At 49.6% G+C, this 16,853-nt stretch overlaps 1 protein-coding gene across 15 annotated transcripts in view; it reads right to left on the bottom strand.

Annotated features, from left to right (window-relative positions):
• The window catches only part of UNC93A (unc-93 homolog A), a 35,491-nt gene extending 29,443 nt beyond the window's left edge, over positions 1-6,048 (bottom strand). For 9 of the 15 annotated variants that reach the window (XM_086316705.1, XM_086316703.1, XM_086316700.1 and 6 more), the window contains exon 1: positions 5,769-6,048. The gene's annotated coding sequence lies outside the window, so the exon portion shown is untranslated. The remainder of the gene's footprint in view (positions 1-5,768) is intronic. The other 6 variants (XM_086316702.1, XM_086316699.1, XM_086316710.1 and 3 more) reach the window with 2 other exon arrangements.
• Positions 6,049-16,853: the final 10,805 nt, after the last annotated feature.

Genomic DNA, 16,853 nt, shown 5'->3' on the forward strand with positions numbered 1-16,853 from the left:
AGAAAAAGGATGATTTTGCAGACCTGCTTAAATGTTCGTGATCACTTGCTAGATATAAAAGTGATGGAATGTTCTAGAGAACTGGGTGATGGCCGATGCTGGTGTGATTCTACCAGTAACTAGGTGTCACTGTTTGGCTGCCAGTGTGGGCGAGCTCTGTCCCGTCCAACTCTGTGCGACCCCAGGCACTGCAGCTCCCCAGGGCCCTCTGCCCATGGGATTCTCCAGGCAAGAATACTGGAGTGGGTTGCCATTGTCTACTCCAGGGGATCGAACCCCAGTCTCCGCGTCTCTTGCTTGGCAGGCAGGTTCTTTACCACTGAGCCACCTGGGAAACCTTCTGCTGCCCAAGTTCACCAAAAGCAACTAGGGCTTGAGAGCTAAAGAGCCACATTTTAATTTTATGTATTTACTTTGGCTGTGCTTGGTCTTTGTTGCTGCATTCTCTAGTTGTGGAGAGCGAGGGCTATCGTTTAGCCGCGTCTGAGCGTCTCGCTCAGTGGCTTCTCTTGACGGGAACACGGGCTCTAGAGCGCTCGGGCCTCACAGCTGCAGCACCACCGTCAGGAGTTGTGGCTCTCGGGCCTAGTTGCTCCGAGGCGTGAGGGATGCTCCCGGATCAGGGATGGAACCTGTGTTCCCTGCGTTGGCAGATGGATTCTTATCCATTGCGTCACCCAGGAAGTCCAAGAATCACATTTTAAATGAGCAGACTTTCTGCTAAGAAGCTAAACATTGCTCTGAATTCAAGGGAAGTCTAATCAACGATTTGCTCTTTTAAAGGATTTGTTTATGTAAGGAAATTTATATCAACTTTTTTGACATTTAAATCTGACATCTTTGTTAATAAAAACAGCACCAAATAAATTTGCATTTGTCCTGTTCGTTAATTACACTTTAATCTACATAAAGAATTAAAAATGTATATGTAGGGCCTGAAACAAATTATTGCCTAAGTTAAATTCTTACACTTTGGAAATAAATGTACTTAGTGCTTTTTTTTTTAAGAAAAAAGAAAAGCAATTTATGTTAGCACAACTCTAACTTGAGAAAGTGTTTTTGAAACAGGAGGGAAGGGGGTGGGGTACAACCTTTGAAATAATGACAGGGCCCGGGGACTCAACAGAAACTGATTAGACTCAAATGGGTCCAAGGCGGCAGAGTCAGCAATATTACGCTCACTGTGCTCCAAGGCCACTCTCGCCTGTCACTCCAGGAATCTCTTGACGTCCTTCTTTTGCATTCCAGTCCCCTACAATGAAAAGGACTTTTTTTTTTTTTGGTGTTAGTTCTAGAAGGTCTTGTAGGTCACCATAGAACCATTCAACTTCAGCTTCTTTGGCATTACTGGTCGGGGCATAGACTTGGATTGCTGTGATACCGAGTGGTTTGCCTTGGAAAGGAACGGAGATCTTTCTGGCATTTTGAGGTTGCGCCCAAGGACTGCATTTCAGGCTCTTCTGTTGACTATGAGGGCTATTCCATTTCCTCTAAGGGATTCTTGCCCACAGTGGTAGATACAATGGTCGTCTGAGTTAAATTCACCCATTCCCGTCCATTTCAGCTCACTGATTCCCAAGATGTCAATGTCCAGTCTCGCCATCTCCTGCTTGAGCCACGTCTGGTTCCTAGTGTTTCCGGTTCCCATGCAACATTGTTCTTTACACCATCGGGCTTTACTTTCACCACCAGACACATCCACAGCGCAGTGTTTTTCCCCGTTGGCCCAGCCGCTTCCTTCTTTCTGGGGTTATCAGTAATTGGCCTCAGCTCTTCCCCAGCAGCATACTGGATGCCTGCTGACCTGGGGGGCTCGTCTTCCAGTGTCATATCTTTTTGACTTTTCTTACTGTTCATGGGGTTCTCTCAGCACCTCAGCAAGCAAGATGACTCAGAAGTGCCATGACGGTTGCAAGGTGGGCCATCAAAACCAAAACGTGAGCAGTGGCCCAATGCCTAGAAATTTCCACCCCTTCCCCCAAATAATTGGAGTAATCCTCCCACCCATCAGCCTACGAAGTTACGCAGCCCATACAAGCTACCACACCTCGTGTCGAGGCTGCGTTCGCCCTCTGTGGCAGCCCACTCTCTGGGCTGTGCGGTGTGCTTCTCTCTGAATAAACCCACTTCTTGCCTCTCACTGTCTCCCACGGAATTCTTTCTGAGATGAGACATCAGGAACCTGAGTTTCATCAAGTCCTGAAACCAGGCGTGTGCTCTCGGTTGGAAGACTGTGGGGTTTGGCTGGGTTCAAGCCCCAGTCTGAGGGAAACGGTTTCATCTTCTCAGAGCACGTCTTCCAAAGCAGCTAAACCTTTAGAGCAGCAGGCCCTCCTGCTGGCCCCACGTTGAGATGGTCTGGGCCACGGGGACGATGACACGGGGCTGGCAGGGGCCTCTCCTGGGTCCAGCCCCGCCTCCGCCAAGCCGGGGCCTCTGCTGACACGGGGCAGAAAAAGACGACGAGAAACAGCCCAAATGCTTTCGCCCTCACAGCACTCGCGATGGGAGCAGCGCCCCGCCCTCGCGAGATTCCGGCTCTCCTCTGCCCTCTGGATTCTTAGCATCCATTTCCACCGGGTCCATCTGGGCTGCCTGACTGCACAGCCAGAACCTTCCAGGGGAACTGCAGAGGCCCTGGCCTGCAGCACTGGAGAGGCCACCCCCACGCTGGACGGAGGCAGCAGGGAGAGGGGGCCTCAGAGGACCGACACGGCCATCGAGGACACCGCATGAGCGGGTGGGACCGACTGGGCCCGCGATGGCGGAAGACTCAGCTTCCCGCGGTCCTTGAGCCTCACTACACGTTCTCTCTGACACATCAGCTAAACGACACACCCACGGGCAGCATCCCAGTTCCCGGGCTGATCATGAAAGATCAGAAAGTGGGCAGTGGGGCCCCTTCCCCAAAACAGAGGGCAGAGCCCCCAGTCATTAGCCTATGAAATTGCCCAGCTCGTAGAATCGAACCACCCCACACCTCGGGCGCTCCCACCTTGTCAGAGGGAACACATTCTGTCTATGGCCTGAGCCCCTCCCTCGGTGACCTGCTTCCCCTTTACTGCGGCCTGCTCTTGAATTCTTCCCGGCTGGGAGCCAAGGACCCTCATGGCAGCCCGTCCCGGGGCTCAGCCAAGGCCTGCGATGAGAGCATCCTCTCAGGCCCCATCATCTTGCACCATCTTCACAAAGGAAGAGGGAGAAGACGGCCTTTCCCTTCTCTCTCGTTCTCCCTGTCATTATAAAAGCGTAGCCCACTTATTTCTCTGGACAGAGCCCCCTTACCTGCCTGCTTGTACCCCTCCCAGTGTCCTATATTAACACACCTACTTCTCACATATCACTTTGCCTCTCGCTTAATTCCTTCTGGGCTGAGACATAAAGAACCTGAGCGTCAAGTCCTGAAACAAGGCGTATGACTTCAGTTAGAAGATTGTGGGTTCGAGTCCCGGCTGAGGAGTTGAGTTCAAGTCCCCCCGGAAGGCAGACACCGTGTGCCGGGGTCCAGCCCCGGCTGATCCAGGGTATTCAAAGAGGGGACGGCGTCGGCGAGGGTCAGGATACAATAGCTTCAATTAGATATTAATTAAAGATATAAAGAGTAATAGAATAAGGATAGCTCAGTAGGAAAATTCAGTGGAGAAAAGAGGCTGAGTAGCTTGGTTTATGCGGGAGACCAATAAAACTTCAAGACAAGAAGTTTGCACCACTTACGTAGGCCACAGGCGTCCTTCCGTTCTCCCGAAGGAGAGGAGACACTGAGGCCTCCCCAGTCAGATCTTAGAAGCCCAGGCACAATTAGTAAGCATGGTGGGTTCCACGCTCCAGATGGAGACTCAGCCAGAGTGAGAGAGAGCGCGACATGGGGAGACCAGTATTTCGAGAAACTGATCCCAATTCTTTATTTTCCATGGTCTACTTTTATACACTGAGATGTTATGCAAAAGTCACGTGGGGTCAGCTGTCCTGACTTTTATCAAAGTCAGGTGCTTCATACAAATGTATACAGAGGTCTTAGGGGTGTTACATCATCTTCTGGCCAGGGGGCCTGCTGACAATTTATGACCCTCTCCTTGTGACAGCGGTCAGCCAACCAGGACACTTATTTCTCCAGGGGTGATTAGTCTTAAAACAGACGCCACCCAAATAAAGTTACATTCCTATAGGGTGAGGGTGTAGTGGGTTTTAGTTAAGGAAAGAATTTACTTAGCCTAAGGTCTAACATGATTAATATCAAAGGTTAATACTTATTTCTTCTATGTATTCATTAATGTGTGTAAGGGCAGGGGATATGGAGACTTAGCAACAAACATTGGCTCAACAAATGAAAAACCCTTCACCAATACAATTTCTAATCAGCCCATTATACTTATACTAATAGTTTTCTAACTTTTCTAAGGAACCTGTTTTTAGAAGGTTTAAAGCATCTCGTGCCTCTCACGGTTGGGAGGCTGTGAGCAATCACATGTGGCCGGACAAGCCCGTCAGGCAGGCTAGGGAACCTTCAGAGGAGTTTGTAGGTTAAAACACTCTTGTCACGCCCAGGAGTTTTTATTAACTGGAGCTCAAAGTTAACTCCTTCTCCAAAAGAGGTGGTGGAGGACAGCCCCCCGTAAATTCAGAGGTGTAGGGGAGAGCACAAAGTAGTAAAGCAGGCAGGTTCTGGTTATGGGGGTAGATGATCGAGGATTTCCAGGGGGACTCCTGAGGCTTGATCCCGCCTTTGTGTATGTCGAGCCTCCTTCCTCATGACCTTTGCCACGGGCGGAGTACCTCACACTGGCCCCCAATAACTGTGGGTTGGACATCATCCAGAGGAGGGCGGTTTCGGAACCAGAGTGGAGGAGGCCGGCAGGGCACGGCCAGCACTTCTGACATGCCTCACATCTGCCGTGACAGGCGTGCAACAGAATGGGTCAGCGGGGGCACTGTGATGGGGGCTGCTGGAGCAGGACACACTAATGCACACACACGCCATGTACACACACGCACACGCACACACACGCCATGTACACACGCATGCACACCTTTCCTTTCCCAAAGGCATAACCTTTCTCACCGCCCAAGGCGCCCTCTGCTGCCTTAGACAGAGAACTGCTTTCACAATCTCCCACGTGCCTGCTGGGTGCCCATCCCACGCCAGGTGCCCCCCAGGAGCCGGGTTCTCGCACTGCTGGCATGGTGAGAGCCCCTGTCCTAGAGGAGGAACGGGAAATAGACAACTAGGCAAAGAGAGAAATCAGAAAAAGGCAGGGGAGACGTGCGTGTCATCCCCCAAACAGAGCAGGGAGCCTGGCCGAAAGCCTGGGCACGTGTCCCACCAGGATCCCACCCCCACGTCTCCATGAAGCTGGCCAAGTAACTGCAAGCCCCTGATACAGCCGCTCAGCTCCCCGGATACCAACCCAGGCAGATTTCTCTGGGTGGAAACCCACAGCCCCAGGTCTGCCGTTCACAGACCGGCTCGGCGAGCCCCGCGGAGGAGAGCAGGCGGCACTGGCAAGGCAGGCAGAGTGCTGAGGAGCCGAGGAGCCGGACGCCACAGCTGGACAGCAAGGGCCCAGCGCCCACGGGCTCCCAAAGCCCAGATGCGGGCAAGGGTGGCGATGCTGACGGCACATTTTCTCTGCAGGCCAGGCAGCGGCGGGCAATGGCACGTGGGGAGATCTCCAAAGATGACTGCACGCCTCTGCTCCACAGCGCACAAACATCCGTACAATTTGAATCTTGCCCCCAAACTAAATAACGCCACCCTCCATTGATTTTACCTAGTTCCGTGGCCTCCTCAGTTCCATCGCAGCACACGGCTTCTTACCCTTGGAGAGTGTCTGAACCCTGAGATGCTTCCCTGGTTGGCTTCTGGTTGCAAAGGGAATGGCTCTTTTCAATGGTACCGTGGGCAGGTGTGTTGTAATGCTTGTTTTCGCTCCAGTAAGAGGCAGGACCTGTTTGTAAATTGCAGAGCCCCTGGCAGCTGCTGACCTGGAAACTTCTGAACTCTTTGGGAAAAAAAACTTGCTGGCAAGATGTAGAGAGACTAGAGAGAGACTGGGGGTGATTAAATGAGAACATTGTGTAAAGATTGCTACTGAAAATGATTGTGTGGGTTCTAAATAAAAATGGCAGGAAATCATTGGCCGCTCATACCCTCCTGAGCTCCCCGACGAGCCCCGCCTTCCCTGAGCCCCACCAACGCACGGGCCGGCCTTCGGGGGTGAAGTGGTCCCACCGCCCCACCCTGGGCATCGATCCTCCCGCTGCCTGCCCACTGGACGGACAACTCCCTGAGGCCTTGCCTGTCTAAAGGCGGCTGGAAAGAAGCAAGAGATGTGGTGGGGCCCTGGAGAGGCTGGCAGACAGAGGTGCAGACGGCCTCCCCATGTCCAGCAAACTTTCCTGGGGCTGCACTCTGCATGGGCTGCAGGGGCCTGGACGCAGAGGAGAAGCAGGGCTGCCTCCAAGCCGGGAATCATGGCGCTGAGGGCCCGGCCAGCAGGACTGACAGCCCTCTCTCTGCCTCAGAGAAAGCTGGACCAGATGTCCCTCCCTCTGCCCCAGAGAGAGCTGGACTGGGCATCCCTCCCTCGGCCCCCAGACAGAGCTGCCTGTCTCTAGGGCATCGCCACGTACCTGCTCATCTCGAGCAGTCTAGTCACTTCCCATCCTCCCGGGGGTGGCAGCAGGCCGGGGAGGGGCACTCCTGCTCAGGCCAGGTGAGGGCAGGTTGATGACGAGCTCTGAGAACTGGATGGGATTGTGAGTCACAAGGCGGGAGAGTTCTGTGCAGACAGTGAGCCGCTTGCAGCCCTGGCCTCTGCGGTCTGGGTGAGCCGAGTGTCCAGCGCCCCCGAAGAGGGACAGCCAGCTGGGGGTTCGCAGAGCCTCCATGGCTGGCATCTCTCCTGAACAGTCTTTCATGGCCAAGAGGCAGCAACATGCCCACTGCATCAATGGCCGTCCAAGCCGGGATGGGACTCTGCACCAGGACCCGAGCTCCTCCTGGGGAAGGGTCTGGACGTGGGCACCACAGGCAAAGGCAGGATTCTCCAGGGAATCCCAAACATCCTGCTTCTTAAACTCTGGGTGCAGCTGAATAACGGTGTGACGTTTCACTGTGTCTGACCCACGGCTTGGGAAGCGCCGCTCACCTGGACGGCTAGAGTAGGGATGGGGTGGTGCGACGAGCACCTCTCGTCTCCACCTCTCCTCTGCCCCTCCCCAGCATAGATGCGTCAGGCCTGTTCTCAACAGCTTTCCTTCATGGTGCTCACACTGAAGTTCCTTTATTTCCTAGGAGCTGAGAACCCTGTGTCTTAAGAGCTGGTTATGAACTCTGCCGAGCATCTCACTGTGCCTGGGAGGCTGGGGGGGTGGGGGCGTGGTCCAGGGGCCTCAGCAGAAAACTACACGGACAGGGGCTCCTTGGGCTGCAGGAGAAGGGGTACATGGGTTCGCAGAGGTCAGGGGACACCCCCCGAGTCTCACCCCCACCTCGGGGTTAGGGGAGCTTGAGGTGTGTTGCTGGGGGGCCTCCGAGGCCGGGGACCACAGCTGTCCATCCATCCATCTGTAGCCCCATCCCTAGGACTGACGGGCATTGCTCTCCACGCTTTGCACTCAGCCTTTGCTACCTATTTTTGGATTTAGTAAAACAGACAGACTCTACCAAACAAGACGATGCCTGACTTGTGGGTATCACACCCCCAGGACACTCTGGGAGATTCTGACTCTACAGAATCATTTCCTGAAGTGCCCTGGGGTCCAGAAGAGACCGCGATGGTTGAAAGGTTTGCAAATGACTGTTATCTTTGGCCTCCTAAGTGACGCTGACATTTCTCGTTGGAAGTTCCTTCCTGCGACCACGGTTGTAACGTCTCTCTCCCTGTGAGGGGTCTCTGGTCCTGCAGACCCACTACCGAGGAACGAGGACTTGAGCCTCGTGCTGCTGAGACCGGAGGTCGTTTGTGTCCCCTCTGTCACGGGAGCCCCAGGAAGGCCTGCTGAAGGGCGCTCGTGGGACCAGCCTTGCCTGGGCAGCTCGCCCGGTTCAACCACTGCTCCGCCTCCTTCACAACAAAGACTCACTTTTACATGTCTTCCTTCAGTCCCACTCCTGGAAAAGATGGCCCCGACTCCGAGAGCGCCAAAGCAAAGTTCTTGGGCAGGAAGGCAGAAGGTTGGGGCCCACTCCAGAGGGACACCCACCACACTTGCTGGTCCGGTTCACCCATGCACAGGGGTGGGGCAGGACTCCAGAGGACGCTGGTGGGCGAGAGGCCATCCCTGGGACGGGGCAGGGAGGAGCAGGGCACGTGTGGTCCCCGGGCCTGGTGGCCCTGAGAGTCCCGGCCCCGCAGCCACGCCCCCTGCTGTGTGAGGCTGGCAGGGCCCTCCCCCGCCCTCTGGCACCACTGCCTGGATTCACCCAAGATCTTGAGAGTTGGACTATAAAGAAAGCTGAGTGCAGAAGAATTGATGCTTTTGAACTGTGGTGCTGGAGAAGACTCTTGAGAGTCCCTTGGACTGCAAGGAGATCCAACCAGTCCATCCTGAAGGAACTCAGTCCTGAATATTCATTAGAAGGACTGATGTTGAAGCTGAAACTCCAATACTTTGGCCACCTGATGCGAAGAGCTGACTCATTGGAAAAGACCCTGATGCTGAGAAAGATTGAGGGCAGGAGGAGAAGGGGATGACAGAGGATGAGATGGTTGGATGGCATCACTGACTCGATGCACATGATTCTGAGTAAACTCCGGGAGTTGGTGATGGACAGGGAGGCCTGGCGTGCTGTGGATCATGGGGTCGCAAAGAGTCAGACACGACTGAGCGACTGAACTGAGCTGAACTGAATACCTGTTTTCATACTCCATTTTCTATTTTAGATGTTACGTATTCTTTTTCTACTCCTTTAATAGTGATCCTTGACTTTTAACTTACCTTAAGTTAATGAATGTCTTAAACTTTCCATTTGAATAATAAGAATTTAAGAACATCCTTCCCAATTTATATGTTGCTGTTTTGTATTAACTGTTTTCAACTTAATCTCCCAAATTAAACTTTTTTTCCATGGACGATATTAGTTTGCATTTCCCTGTATGCTCAACAATGTCTTTGCTCATCATTCCTTCTTAAGTGTCAGCCCTTCCTACAGGATAACTTCCCTTTTCTGGAAGTTTGTTCTATAGAATTTGCTTTAGTGAGTTCTAGGGTGGTAAAACCTCCCAGTTTTTGTTTGTTTGTTTGTTTTAATCTTAAACTGTATTTATGGCACTGGGCATATAATTCTAGAGAACATTTATTTTCCGCCAGAGCTTAGATTCTAAATGAAAGTTTGCCAGGCAGAGAGAGGTGGGCAGCAGCAGGTCCCATTCCTCCTCTCAAAGCATCTCCAGCTCTTGCAGCCCGAGCAGGCCTTGTGTGTTCTTTCTCCCAGCGTTGTTGTAACAATGAGTCTGTTGTGTCCATCACTGAGCAGCAAGGGGGTTTGTCAGTGAGCGTGGCACTCTCTCCTCACTGCTCATCCAGTACATGCCAGTCTCCGTGGTAAAAGCTCTGCATCCGTAAATTCAGTTCACTCTCACGATCTGCTCCTCACTCTTGTTTCTGTGGCACTTCGTGTTTTGTGAAACACTTTATAGTGTCCACTTTGCAAGAATGAGACCCAAGGACACAGGCGGTGTGTGCCCTCGAACTTAAGGTAGGGGGACAGACTCTGCCCCTGACACCAGAGCCCTGCCCTTCCCAGCACATCATATTCTCGGCCAGTCTCTGAGCTGCTCTCATCGTCCTTTAGATGCCCTTGGCGTTCCAACTTTCAAGTCACAGAGCAGCTTCTGATAACTGTACGAGTGCAATCTGGTGCAAAATCAGAATTTAGTTTTCTCTTTGTTAGAAACAACAAGATTTTCTTCGACTATTGTTCTGCTCTTGATAAGAGATTGTGAAGAGTTCTTCTTTACATTTCGGGTTATCTGCCTGGAAAGCAAAGGTTTTGCATCCCATAAAAATCTCCTATGCTTTGTGTCTTTCTCGGGTCTTTGATTACTTGGGAGAATTGAGTCTTCTCCATATTAAAAGAGCTAAGTTTTATTCATAATTATATACACTTTTGTGCGTGCTAAGTTATTTCAGTCCTGTCCGACTCTTTGTGACCCTATCTGTAGCCCACCAGGCTCCTCTGTCCATGGAATTCTTGAGGCAAGTATATTGGAGTGGGTTGCCATTTCCTTCTCCAGGGGATCTTCCTGACCCAGGGGTCGAACTCTTGTCTCTTGCATTGCAGGCAGATTCTTTTCCTTCTGAGTAACCAGGGAAACCCCCCAAACTTCTGTATTTGCCTTTAAAATCTCATATTGTCACCTTGTTCCAACAGATAATTAAACATTATTTACCAATGATCTATGATCCTATTTCATCAAATGTTCAAAACTGTTGACATTTTGGACAACTTCCCCAAATCAGATTCTAAATGGAATCTTTAGACCTCAAATTGACTTTGAAATTTCCCAGAGAGAAATACCTCAATTTGATGAATTCTTTTTTTTTTAATTTTATTGAAATATAGTTGATGCATAATGCCATGTTAATTTCTGCTGTACAGCAAAGTGATTCAGATACATACATACATATACACATTATTCTTTTAAAAATACTCTTTCCCATTATGGTTTATGACAGAATGTTGACTATGTTCCCTGTGCTGAGCAGTTGTTGTTTAGTCGCTAAATCGTGTACGACTCTATGCAACGGCCAACTGCAAATTGGCTCTTATCCTTGACTGCATCATAAAAGATTGAATAACAAAGGCATTTGCCATCTGCCTCTATGGAGACTGAACCCCGTGTTTCGATAGCTGTTGACCTTCAACAGCCCCTGAGGGAGTTCAGGGCGGAGGGAGGCACTCAGTGCTCCAGGAAATCAGGTGGGACAGGTCTTTAGATAGTTGGATGTTTTTAGGAATAGATCTTATGGTCTCAATCCTTAAATCTCCTCATATCTAGAGAAGATCCTCATGACTAAGGACCAAAAATCCTTTTGTAAAATGAATGCTTCATGGCAGCGAACTCCCCCTTCACCAAAACCTTATACACTGGCCGTCCCCCACTCCGCTTCGGAGCAGACTCTCGGACACGACCCCATGGACTGAAGCCCACTCGGTTCCTCTGTCCACAAGACATCCTGACAAGAACCCTGGAGTGGGTTGCTATTTCCTTCTCCTTCCTTTTTCTTTTAATATTTATATTTATTTATTTGTTTGGCTGTGCTGGGTCTTAGTTGCAGCATGCAGGGTCTTTGGTTGAGGCATGCAAGGTTTTTTTTTTTTTGGTTGCGGCATACAGGATCTAGGTTCTAAGAGAAGCTGAGCACAGCCAGCCAGCAAGGCTCTCAGCTGCAGCCCAGCACAGTAGTCCTTCCCCTGCCCCTGCCTTTCCTCCATCCCATCCCTCCCAGGTCTGGTCAGGGAGCACTCTTCCCACCTCTGTGCTCCCTTAAGCTCTCAAGACTCAGAACAAGACAGGGGGAAGACCAACCAGACCAAAGTTCTTTTTCCTTGTGAAAAATGGATAACAGACAAACAACTGCCACCTCTGGGAGGAGAGAATCTGCAAACTGAGAGTAATTTACCAAATGTCCCCTGAGTCATTGAGCCAAGAAATTAGCACCATGTTTTCTCCTGCTAATATGACTTTAGAAAAGAGATAAAGGACTCTTACCACTCAGTTTCCACCAGATCCTGCAGGCAGAGCTCCAAGATGCTCAGTGCTGTTCAGTCGCTCAGCCGTGTCCTACTCTTTGCGACCCCATGAATCGCAGAACACCAGGCCTCCCTGTCCATCACCATCTCCCGGAGTTCACTCAAACTCACGTCCATCGAGTCAGTGATGCCATCCAGCCATCTCATCCTCTGTCGTCCCCTTTTCCTCCTGCCCCCAATCCCTCCCAGCATCACAGTCTTTTCCAATGAGTTAACTCTTCACATGAGGTGGCCAAAATACTAGAGTTTCATTTCAGCTTTAGCATCATTCCTTCCAAAGAACACCCAGGACTGATCTCCTTTAGGATGGACTGGTTGGATCTTCCTGCAGTCCAAGGGACTCTCAAGAGTCTTCTCCAGCACCACAGTTCGAAAGCATCAATTCTTCAGTGCTCAGCCTTCTTCACAGTCCAACTCTCACATCCATACATGACCACAGGAAAAACCATAGCCTTGACTAGATGGACCTATGTTGGCAAAGTAAGGTCTCTGCTTTTCAATATGCTATCTCGGTTGGTCATAACTTTTCTTCCAAGGAGTAAGTGCCTTTTAATTTCGTGGCTGCAATCACCATGTGCAGTGATTTTGGAGCCCCCAAAAATAAAGTCTGACACTGTTTCCACTGTTTCCCCATCTATTTCCCATGAAGTGATGGGACCAGATGCCATGATCTTTGTTTTCTGAATGTTGAGCTTTAAGCCAACTTTTTCACTCTCCACTTTCACTTTCATCAAGAGGCTTTTTAGTTCCTCTTCACTTTCTGCCATAAGGGTGGTGTCATCTGCATATCTGAGGTTATTGCTATTTCTCCCGGCAATCTTGATTCCAGCTTGTGTTTCTTCCAGCCCAGCATTTCTCATGATGTATTCTGCATATAAGTTAAATAAGCAGGGTGACAATATATAGCCTTGACGTACTCCTTTTCCTATTTGGAACCAGTCTGTTGTTCCATGTCCAGTTCTAACTGTTGCTTCCTGACCTGCATACAAATTTCTCAAGAGGCAGGTCAGGTAGTCTGGTATTCCCATCTCTTTCAGAATTTTCCACAGTGTATTGTGATCCACACAGTCAAAGGCTTTGGCATAGTCAATAAAGCAGAAAGAGATGTTTTTCTGGAACTTTCTTGCTTTTTTGATGATCCAGCAGATGTTGGCAATTTGATCTCTGGTTCCTCTGCCTTTTCTAAAACCAGCTTGAACATCTGGAAGTTCACGGTTCACATACTGCTGAAGCCTGGCTTGGAGAATTTTGAGCATTACTTTACTAGCGTGTGAGATGAGTGCAATTGTGCGGTAGTTTGAGCATTCTTTGGTATTGCCTTTCTTGGGATTGGAATGAAAGCTGACCTTTTCCAGTCCTGTGGCCACTGCTGAGTTTTCCAAATTTGCTGGCATATTGAGTGCAGCAATTTCACAGCATCATCTTTCAGGATTTGGAATAGCTCAACTGGAATTCCATCACCTCCACTAGCTTTGCTTGTAGTGATGCTTTCTAAGGCCAACTTGACTTCACATTCCAGGATGTCTGGCTCTAGGTTAGTGATCATACCATCGTGATTATCTTGGTCGTGAAGACGCTGACTGACCATAAAAATGCTTACCTCATGCCTTCTTTTATCAGGAGTTTCAGGCTCTCTGAGCCCCATCAGCCATGGGGCAAGGAGTGTTCCATCAGTAAGTTGAATTCAGCCACCCACACGGCCAACTGCTGTGGAGGAAGAAGTTGTCCTCTGCCCTTTTAGGTTCATTTGGCTAATCTAAGAATTAACACGAGACAGATCAATCGGAGAAAATCACACATTTACATAACGTGTATACATCAGTCAGTTCAGTTCAGTCACTCAGTTGTGTCCGATTCTTTGTAACCCCATGGACTGCAGCACGATAGGCTTCCCTGTCAATCTCCAACTCCCAGAGCTTGCTCAAACTCATGTCCATTGAGTTGGTGATGCCATCCAACCATCTCATCCTCTGCCGTCCCCTTCTCCTCCTGCCTTCAATCTTTCCCAGCATCAGGGGCTTTTCCAATGAATCAGTTCTTTGCATCAGGTGGCCAAAGTATTGGAGATTCAGCTTCAGCATCAGTCCTTCCGATGAACACCCAGGACTGATCTCCTTTAGGGTGGACTGGTTGGATCTCCTTGCAGTCCATGGGACTCTCAAGAGTCTTCTCCAACACCACAGTTCAAAAGCATCAGTCCTTCAGTGTTCAGCTTTCTTTATGGTCCAACTCTCACATCCATACATGACTAATGGAAAAACCATAGCTTTGACTCCCTGACCTTTGTTGGCAAAGTAATGCCTCTGCTTTTTAAAATGCTGTCTAGGTTGGTCATAGATTTTCTTCCAAGGAGCAGTGTCTTAATTTCCAGGCTGCAGTCACAGCTGCAGTGATTCTGGAGCCAAGAAAAGAAGTCCACCGCTCTTTCCATTGTTTCCCATCTATTTGCCGTGAAGTGATGGGACCGTGGATGCCATGATCTTAATCTTTTGAATGTTTAGTTTTAAGTCGGTTTTTTCACTCTCTTTCACTTTCATGTCTAATTAGTTACTCAGTCATGGCAGACTCTTTGTGACCCCACAGACTTCTGCGGGGTCCTCTGCCCATGGAATTATCCAGGCAAGAATACTGGAGTCAGTTGCCATTTCCTTCTCCAGGGGGTCTTCCCAGCCCAGGGATCAAACCGACGTCTCCTGTGGCTCCTGCATTGACTGGCGAATTCTTTACCATTGAGCCAGCTGGGAGAAACACAAGAAAACTGAGTAATTCGCCAAAATTGCCAGAGTCCTCACCTCAAATACCATTTTCAGCTAAATGCAAAAGATGATGTTGGGTATTTGAGACTTATGAAGGGAGCAAGGCAATTCACATGGAGATAGTGTCAACTAGAAACTGGCACTTGCCAAGAGCATCTGCCAGTAACTGAACAACAACCGGGGCATTTGCCATCTGGCCCTGCAGAGATCGAACCTTGTGTCACTACGGCTGCCAGCCTACAGCAACCCCCAAAGGGAATTCAGGGTGGAGAAGGAGGCACTCCATGCTCCGAGGAAACTGCGGAACAGGTCTTTAAAAAGAGATTTTCAGGAACTGATTTCATGATCCCAGTCCTTGCATTGCATCATGTCTACAAGAGCACCGAATCCCCCAGCTCCTGGTGACTAGCAGCACGCCTCTTGTAAAGTAAGCGCTTGACCGCACTGAACTCCCCCTTCACTAAAATCTTACGTATTGACCTCCCCGCACTGCCTCTTTAGAGCAGACTCAGAGCTGTGTGAGGTGCTGTCTCCCGGGCTGCAGTCCTCATTTGCCGCAAATAAAACTTGATTCGAAACTCTCACATTGTGCATTTTTTAGTTGACAATAGAAAAACAAATGTTGGGTAAATTAGTGTTCGTTTGGCCAGCAGAAACAATGGGGCATAGAGGGGAATTTTAGCAAAGCCATCCTGAGGATAACCATGGATATAACCGAGTATAGCTCCGTGTGAACGACTGCGGGGGGGAGAAAGGATACCTCCCCTCTGGAGGCTGCCCACAGCGAGGGAATGTCTGACTTTATTTCCTCCTGTTTTAGTATAAAAGAAGCCTGAACTCTAACTCAGGCAAGATGCTTCTTTGGGACATGAGTCCATTGTTCTCTTGGTTTGCTGGCTTTCTGAATACAGTTGCTATTCTTTGCCCAAATAATAATAGCAACAACACAAAATGCTGTAGACAGATTTCCCCTGTTTACACACCTGTCAACTTAAAGACACACACACACACATGTGAGAGTTTCAAGTTCAGTTTTATTTGGGCCAAATGAGGACAGCAGCCAGAGCTCTGAGAAACTTCTCCAGAGAGGCAGGGCCAAGGCCAGCAGAGGCGACTCTGTTGAACGGGAAGTTCATACCGTCAGGCGCTTCTCTTTGCAAAAGGTTTTCTGCTAGTCACGAGAAGCTGATGTCACCACGATTCAGTGCTTGCCTGGATATGAGGAGATGCCAGGATTGGACTCATAAAATCAGTTCCTGAAAATCTGTAATTATCTAAAGGCCTGTTCCACCAGTTTTCTGAAGCACAAGATAGCTCATTCCTATTTTCCACCTAGAACTCCCTTCAGGGCAGGTTGAAGATCAACATCTGCAGCAGCTCAGGACTCGGTCCCCACAGAGGCAGGTGGCAAATGCCCTGGTTGTTGTTCAGTTACTGGCAGATGCTCTTGTTCAGTCGCTAAGTCATGTCCCTCTCTTCGTGACCCCACGGACAGTGGCACCCCAGGCTCCTCTGTCCTCCATCATCTCTCAGAGTTTGTTCAAATTCATGCCCATCAAGTCAGTGATGCCACCTAATCATCTCATCCTCTGCCACCCCCTTCTTCACTGTCTTCAATCTTTCTCAGCATCATGGTTTTTTCCAATGAATGGCTTTCACATCAGGTGGTCAAAGTATTGGAGCTTCAGCTTCAGCAACAGTCCTTTCAATGATTTTTCAAGATTAATTTCCTTTAGGATTGACATGCTTGATATCTGTCAGTCCAAGGGACTCTCAAGAGTCTTCTCCAGCACCACAATTCAAAAGCATCAACTTTTAACACTCAGCCTTCTTTATGGTCCAACTCTCACATCTGTGCATGACTACTATAAAACCCATAGCTTTGACTAAACAGACCTTTGTCAGAAAAGTGATGTCTCTGCTTTTTAACATGCTGTCTGGGTTTGTCATAGCTTTTCTTCCAAGAAGCAAGCATCTTTTAATTTCATGGCTGCAGTCACCATCCCCAGTGATATTGGAGCCCAAGAAAATCTGTCACCGTTTCCGCATCTATTTGCTGCTGTAGTGGCTGATGGATTGAGGGCCTCAGCATCCTTTGTTTATGACATGGCAACATTTTTCTTCTCTGTCTTTCTTTTCCTTTGGCCATGCTCTGCTTGTGGGATCTTTATTCCCTGACCGGAGACTGAACCTGGGCCCTCGGCAGTGAGAGTCTAGAGTCCTAACCATTCTTTATCCCCAGCACATTCCGCGCAGGCATCTGTGTGTTCTATCTGAGAGGCTGTTTGCAGAGAAAGGGAAACCATAATGTGTCAGGGAGAAAGAAAGTTTTCACCATC

Source organism: Bos grunniens, chromosome 9 (assembly GCF_055505025.1).
Source record: "Bos grunniens cultivar Pamir isolate PY7600 chromosome 9, Bosgru_T2T1.0, whole genome shotgun sequence".
Lineage (NCBI taxonomy): Eukaryota > Metazoa > Chordata > Mammalia > Artiodactyla > Bovidae > Bos > Bos grunniens.